Here is an 8,153-nt window from a genome sequence, read left to right on the forward strand (position 1 = left end):
GACCCTGCCAGATGCAGCAGTGACTCTCTCTGTAGCATCCTTCTGCTGCTATTCTTTCTGTGCCCTGGAAGAGTCATGATGCCCAGCAGTGGGAGGAGGAAGAGGGGCAGGGGGAGCGGAGATCACTACCCAGTAACTGTCTGACTCCGAGCTAGGAAGTCCCCTCAGCTCAGGCGGCCCCACTTCGCCTGAACCCCTTGCACAAGTGGATCCAGCACTCCCTCCATGGCCCAAGGATGCAGCACACTCCTTGGGCTCCTACCCGCCATTTCTCTTCCACAGGGAACCTTGTACTTGCAGCAAACGTACCTGGACAGATTCTGGCTGATACTTCCAATCTTGGGGAGGTTCTGGGGCGTGCCGAGGCTCTTGAACCTGCAACAGAAAAGTTCAGGTCAGGTTGGGTACCCAGAGGGCTGAAGATGCATTTCCTCAGAGGGCAGCTGAAATCCACAGCAGCAGCAGAACACTGTTGGAAGGATTCTGCATCCGCGCAAAACTGTTGCACTAGCCAGCCACTCTAATTGGTCAGCAAATGCTCCAAAGCCTGCAGTGGGCTTATCAACATTGCTGAGGCAACATCTACCTTGCTCCGGGCTCTCCCTCCACTTCAGTTGTCCCTGCCTGGGGCTGCCCATGGTCCTGATCTTCCCGCCAGAATCTTGCTCACCCTCCAAGCTGCATGAAGCAATGTCCTCACAGCTTAGACAAAGATAGCCCCACTTGACTGAAACCCCGGCACAAGTGGAATGGGTGACAGATATCGCACTCCCTCTTTAGCCCGAGGATGCAGGCCCTCCCTGGGGTCCCGACCCCCCCTTCCTTTTACATAGGGAACGTACGGGAATGACTTGCGTCATACATACAGGTTTTGGTCTCAGCCTGTGATGGGGAGGTTTTCGAATAAAACCTCCCATTCCTGGAGGAAGCTGAGGCTCTGGGACCTGCAACAGAAAGGTTGAGCAAAGGCTCAGTACCCGGAGGTCCAAAAATGCATTTCTTTAGATGGTGGCTGAAATCCAGAGTGGCAGGAGAGCGCTGCTGGGAGGAGGCTGCCCAAGCGCAAAACCGTTGCGCTAGCCAGCCACCTCAGACGGAGACGGCTCCACTTCACTGGAACCCTTTACACAAGTGGGATCAGAGAAAAATCTAGCACTCCCTCCATATCCCAAGGATGAAGCCCCCATATCGGGTTCCTGCCCCCATTCTTAGTCCATAGGGAACATAAGGCTTGCATTAAACTTACGTGGACAGGTCCTGGCTGCCTGGTCCGCATCTCACATTCAATGTGAAACGTCACAGGTGCTCGTACGAAGCAAGGTTTTCTGAACTGCAACAAAAAGGATCAGCACAGGCTCAGTACCAGGAGGGCCAGAAACACGTTTGCTCAGAGGGTGGTGGCTCCCATCCAGAGCAGCAGCAGAGGGGTGGTGGAAGGAGGTTGCAGAAGTCCAAAACGGAGGCACTAGCCAGCCACCCTAACTAGCCAGCCAAAGATCCAATCCTGCACTGGGCTTGTCAACATTGCTGAAGCAACGTCTACCCTGCTCTGGTCTCCCCCACCGGCTCAAGGGTCCCTGTCTGGAGCTATCCAAGGTCCTGAATTTCCTGCCAGAATCTCACTCCCCCTCGGAGTAGTGTTCTTCAGCGGCAGGCCCATTTAGCCTAAGTGGCTCTCCAGTCCTGACTGTGACAAATTGTTCATTGGGCCTGTGTGCAGCTTCGGACAAAGCAGAATACTCTACACAGTCCTCCTGGATGCATCTGGGGATGAATTTCCCCACGGTACAGTGCTGGCATCTGGACCGGGCTGGGGGTGTGTGGGGATGCTCCCTGAAGGGAAAAAGGACCCCTTTGTTCCCTGCACCATCTTGTTAGGCCTGCAGAGAGTCCTGGGAAGTGCAGCCCTCCGCACAGAGCTCTTCACAGAGGGCTCCATCTCTCGGAAAGGGCCCTCCCAACACTGAGGAAAGAGTAAAACTGTGCAGAGGTCAGCACCGTGGGAAATGGCGCTCAGGCTGAAGGGTTTCTGCCCAAATGCCCCCAACTTGGAAATGTGTCAAGGTCACTGCTCTGAGGTCTGGATTCCTCCTTGCGCTCTTGCCTGCACCCGGACCCCTGAGACTGCTGCAACTCCACCCTGGCCAACGACCCAGCAGGGAAGAGGATCCTCTTGGAGCCTTCCCCCCTGCCCCTTGCTTTAACTATGCCAGCGGCCTCCCCATTGGCCACAACTGCCATTTCCAAAATTGCACCTGCAATACAACTCAACTGCAGTTGCTTTCTGCTAATGCATGGATGAGACCAAGCCAACGAGTATTCCGTGTTGTGTCTTGACCAAACCCCACGGAAAAGGGTGCTCAAAGAAGGGCAACCTTGTTTTCCAAACCCCTTGCTTAAGGGGTTGGGTGGTCTTCCACTCTAGGCTGGACAATTCCATTCAAGATGCTCCTCACCTCCTTCCGAGCAAGCTCCCCCAGATGCTCCAGCTGCCACAGGGGGTCTGGCTTCATACGCTCCTATGGACCAAGGAAAGAAAGACAGCGCTTATTTCCTGGCACCTCAGCCTCGACCATCCCAGTTCCCCTTGGGCCCCTACTCCGTGGGAGAAGCGCTGCTGAGCGTGCAGAAGGCCCCAGGTTCCTAGGAGCTCTCTTGCACCAATCCCCACCAGTAGCATCCCCACAGGCTTGACTGACAGCAGCACTTCTCTCCGGTCGAGAGCTGTAGACCTGCTGCCAGCCCACAACTCTGCTGAAGTCTCACTTCCAGCCCTTGGAATCAGATGGAAAGGAGAGCGAGAGCTGGGGACACTGCGACATAGCCAGCTGCCTTCTACCGAGTCTGACCAGTGGTCCATCTAGCTCCGTATCGCCGACACAGTCTGGCAGTGGCCGCTCTCCAAGCTTCTTTCCTAGCCATAGCCGGAGATGACAGGGATGGAACCTGGGAGCTTCTGCATGCAAAGTAGATGCCCCAGCACTGAACTACGGCCCCATCCCCTTGGGGTCCTCGGCATGGTGATGGCATCACACCCAGATCCCTGGATGGCAGCCAGAGGCCACACCTCAGCATCCTGTGCACAGCTTGAACACCCTGGGAAATATCCTATGGATGCCACCTGCTGAGTGGTCAGAGAGAAATCTCTCTCCCAGGACTAGAACCAGAGCTTCTCCCATGAAACGGACTGCCAGGAAATTTAGGACCGACCCAAGGAAGGAGCTTTTCACACAGTGCCTCTCAACACCAGTTGCAGGGGAGCAACAGCAGGAGGGGGGCAGCTTCCCAAGACATCTGGTGGGCCTCTGCGGGAAACAGGGTGCTGAACCGGATGGGCCTTGGGCCTGATCCAGCAAGGTTCTTGGATCCCCTAAGCCCATCTCAGATTCCCTCTCACACTGTCTCTTGCAGCAAAGCCAGTAGACCGGCTTCTTTTCCCTTGGACCTGGCCCATTTAGCATTAGCCCCTTCCACTCTTTGCCCATACTCCTTTTCCAAGACCCTGAGGACTTCTCTTCGAGATCAATCCACTTGGCATCCAAAGGGGGAAATGCTGTCCTCATGGCTGACTCTCTTCCCCCTCACTAGGTAGATGCATGTCTGGGTCAGGACAACCATCCCTAGGAAACCCCCCATTCTTAAAGATCTGTCACTGTTTGGGAAACAGGATGCTGGGCTTGCTAGACCTTGCTAGAAAGAGAGGCAGAAGTCACACAGCTCCTCCCTGGGGGCAGCCAGAAAGATGAGGAGAGAGCCTGCAAGCAAGATGGAGAGGAGGGGTGAGGCTGCTAAAGCACACCTTTGCTCGGTGGCCACTCCCTGACTGTCCTTTAGCTCCCGCCCTCCCTTCATCCGCAGGGCCCACTTGGCACCAGGTGACCCTTCCTACCTTCCTCAGCAGGGAACCCCAAATAGGTTTGCAGACATAGGCCACAACCAAGAAGATGGGCCTTTGAATGGCCACAGCCAGTGCCTTGAGGCAGAAGGCCATCTCAGCGTCTGGTCAGTAAGGCTGAAGTTGGCCAACTGTCCTCTGGAGCATCTTTTGCCATGGACGCCGGAACTCCCAGCTCTGTTCTATGGGGGGATGGGCACCGGCCAGGCAGAGACAGCTGGGAGGGGGGAGACGCTGACTGGGGGAGCAGAGACTGTGGACTGGGGTGCTGGAACTAGGGTAGGAAAGCTACTCTGGGAGCCTTGGGGTGCCTGAAGAAGAGGCATCGTGAGGAAGAAAGAGAGACCACTAAATCTCTCATGGGTGTGTGTATGTGTGTGTGTTGCATTTGAAACAGTTGTGGAGCCTGAGGGCTGAGCCCCATCCTTTTTCACCTTTCGGCAACCTGTCACAGTTTTCAGGCACTTCATATGCTTTCACTGAAATCAGACTAAGGAAATGCATGGCATGGCCTGGCTTTGTGTGATCGATATGGGTGCCGAATCCAGCTTGTCTTGGCACAGAGTTGGGTGAAATTAACAAAGAGTGCCCCACCTTTGGGGAAGCCCACAGGCCTACCAGTTGCCCTCCGGGCACACCACTGCCAGTCAGGGTGGCCAACTGCTTTTCTTAGCCACGCTCCTGTGTCTTTAAGAGCAGCCCTGACACACCATCAATTCAGAATGGTGATGCTTTCCCAGGTTAGGGGACAGGCCGCCACCAAGGAGGTTTCTGCTAAAACGTCTTGAGAGCTAATGATGACCACACACACAAAAAACGCCCCAGTTGGTGCAATTTAATGAGGAGCTGGAAATGGAAACTGACCCTCTCTGATAAGAAGAGAGATCCACACACTGAGCAACTGCTGCCTCTATGCAGAAGCCACAGATTGCTTGGGTCTGATTCCATTCCTCTCCTTGGCCTGCTTTTCCCAAAAGAGAAGCTGGCTTATTCCCCGGGTCCTGCATTCTCTGGCCATCAGAGCACATGCAAGTCAGACCGGCGAGAATCTGCCTCTGCACACGGGAAGAAGCTGCAAGGTGGCGTTGGTGAGCAGGGCACCTTCTGGCTGTGTTCATTTCCACCTCACCACGTCCAGCTCTCCTGAGGCCACTTGGTAGAACTGCCCATGCCAGGAAAGCACGGAGGATGTTTCCCTTCGACTCTGAATTAATAGGGAGGGGAAGCAAAGGCGAAGGCAGTCCTGAGCAGGCTTCCTCGGAAGCAAGCCCCCCCACCCCCACTGCTCCCCCTCCCACTTGGCTCATACCCCCCACCTGGTGGTCCCCACCTCTCCTGCCCAGGTCTCCCCCTCCTCCCTCAGGCTTCACCTTCCATGACTCCCAGAGCAGGATTTGGGCTGACATGAGATTCCGGGAGGCCAAGGTTTTGCAGCCTGCAGAACTCCCAAAGTTGCCAAACTGCTGCATTAGGCACCTGGTGGGTCAGCCTTGGAGCTCCATTGCAGGACGATGGAGAGCTGGTCTTGTGGTAGCAAGCATGACTTGTCCCCATAGCTAAGCAGGGTCTGCCCTGGTTGCATCTGAATGGGAGACTTGATGGGTGAGCACTGCAAGATATTCCCCTCAAGGGATGAAGCCGCTCTGGGAAGAGCAGAAGGTTTCAAGTTCCCTCCCTGGCTTCTTCAAAATAGGGCTTCCTGCCTGCCTGTAACCTTGGAGAAGCCGCTGCCAGTCTGTGAAGACAATACTAAGCTAGATAGACCAATGGTCTGACTCAGCATATGGCAGTTTCCTATGTCCCCACCTCTCTCTTTCTCAATGGACTTGATAAACTAGGAGAGAAAGAACCCTACCATCAGTCAGGCCAACGCTCAGCATTCCAGATCCCCATCGCAAGGGGGGCCATGTCAAGCAAGGGCTCCGTCAGGCTTCCTGGGCTTTGGAGAGCCAGATCACAAACACCTCTCTTGCTCTTTTGCCCTGACATTGTGCCGGGGAGGGGAAATCTGGCCCTCCAGCTCTTGCTGAGCGACCATACTGATGTGGATGGGGCTCGTTCCTGGGTCAACGTAACCAGTCAGTCAGACACAAGGATTGGGAATGATTCATTGAGGCTTTATTGCTTCTGCAGATGGCAATAGGTAAGCAGTAGGCTCATGCTCTCAAACCGATTACAGTTTGGTTACAGGTGCACCTACATTTATACAGACAATCTAAATGGTGCTGACGCCCTAGACACAGTACGGTGGTCCAAGTATCTAGTACGCACGCGGATGCCTGATTCATTGTTCATCGGGTGATTACTCCTTAGTTGGCTAGATCCTGTTTTCTAGCCTGGGAACCTTAGCTGTGTTAACAAGTTTCCTCGATACAATTTAGCTGGAGAGAGATAATGACGTTAATCATGAGAGGCAGTGATGTCCCTGAGCTGGGCTAGGTTACTTGAAGTTAGAATGAGGTCTTCTAGGCAAAAATGGAGTTTCGTTGGTTTTCTAAACACATCCAAAGCTTGTGGCTGGGCCGGATGGGAGTTGTCGCTCAACAAGAGCCGGACAATTGGCGCCCCCCTGCACTGTGCACTCTCTGCCTGGGGCTGCAAAGGCCCCTCCCCTTCTGCTGTACTGCACCACCTTGGGAGGCTGGCTGAGCTCTCCGGGAGGAAACAAGAGGGTGCTTCCCACCTTTCCTTCCTCCAAGGGCAAAGCCCCGGGGTTGGCAACGCCTTCCCGTCTACCAAGAGGTGTGTTCAGCCCTGATCCTTGGGAGGGGTCCAGCTCCTCTCTGCATCTCCTGTCTTTCTCTAGTCATCTCCCTGTTTGCTTTCTGGCCCCAGTTCTGGGTGCTTCTTTTAATCTTATTTCCTCCACATCTTCCCACTTCATCTTGCCGTATTGTACCTGGACAGAATTCCAGGATGCGATTCTTCCCGTCCTGTGTTGAGCAGTAACGGCCATTTGATCCAGGCACCAAATAGGTCTTATGATTCCCCATAGTTTCTTGCTTTCATGGGGGCACTATAGGCTCATGGTATTTTTTATTTTATTTTATTTTATTATTCTATCACACTCTTCCTCCCAGGAGCTTAGAGTGGTGTACAAGCTTACTTTTATCCTCACAACAAGCCTGTGCAGTAGGTTAGGCAGAGAGATGCATGACTGGCCCAGAGTCACCCAAAGAGTTTCATAGTTGAATGGGGATTTGAACTCGGGAATTCTTCCCAGTCCAAGTCCCACACTCTAAGCACTACACAATGCTGGCCAGCCTACACACACACACAGGCCTAGGCACATGCACACGCCCAAGGCACTGGCAAATGGCAACAATAGCTGGTTAAGAGGCTGCAGAATTTGGACTGTGCCATTGACCCATTTGGGCTGCTCTCCCTCCTCTGCGCAGGGCACTGGGCTTGGCCTGGGATTCCTGCGACTTCCAAGTGAGCCACAGAAGCTCCGTCACACCTTTCCTCTTGTGTTTCTTCTCCGTCTGGACACTTCCTTGGCCCTGCCCTGCCCCTTCGGGATGTCCTTCAAGCTGTCTTTCTAAAAGTGGCAATTCTAATGAAATGACCGGAATTGGAGGACTGAAAGGATATTCCACTTGAGGAAGCTTCGCCCCCATTTCCCTCCTTCTCGCTACACCCCTCACATGCAGGAGGAGGAGGCGGAGGAGACTGCGGCAGAACGGACGATGGTAGCCCCACTCCACACACCGCAGGTGGGATGACTGCTTTTCTTTGCAGCAAGCAGACATCCATTCCAGCAGAAGGACAAGTTCTACTTCCCTTCCTCTGACTGAGTCAGTTCTCTTTTATGTTTGATCTGCTCCAGTGTGCATTTCAAATCAGAATTTACTATTTAAAGCTGGACTGGACAGCGATTTACGATTTACGCTGGACTCTTTGAAACTTTGCTTTGTTCTGATGAGTCATTGTGTCAGTTCCATAAAATGACAAATACCAAGCACACAGTCTCTAATGCAAGTGTTTATTCGCGATATAGACACAATTCAAGCTATTCCAGATTTTTACATTCTTTACAAATAACCACTCAAAGCCCTTTCACCTCCATATGCAATCCACAGCATCAGGAAAGCCAGAGGCCCTTGCCTTGCTATGGTGCCTCAGGGTTCGTATCAAGTCCCAAAGGAGCCAAGTTGGGAAAAGATCATTTGGCGGCATTCAGGGGACCCTGGAGATGAAACATCACAACACTGATCTCCCTCCTGATACAAAATGCAGAACAATTCAAAATGAAGAG

General features: G+C 53.5%; 1 long non-coding RNA gene across 1 annotated transcript; it reads right to left on the minus strand.

The window, feature by feature from the left end:
• Positions 1–334: 334 nt before the first annotated feature.
• LOC128328734 (uncharacterized) lies at positions 335–1,307 on the minus strand. Its single transcript, XR_008309374.1, has 3 exons — positions 1,247–1,307; positions 867–944; positions 335–375 (listed from the first exon to the last, which is right to left on the minus strand). It is a non-coding gene; the product is annotated as an uncharacterized LOC128328734 (long non-coding RNA).
• Positions 1,308–8,153: the final 6,846 nt, after the last annotated feature.

The sequence above is a fragment of the Hemicordylus capensis genome, chromosome 1 (genome assembly GCF_027244095.1).
Source record: "Hemicordylus capensis ecotype Gifberg chromosome 1, rHemCap1.1.pri, whole genome shotgun sequence".
NCBI lineage: Eukaryota > Metazoa > Chordata > Lepidosauria > Squamata > Cordylidae > Hemicordylus > Hemicordylus capensis.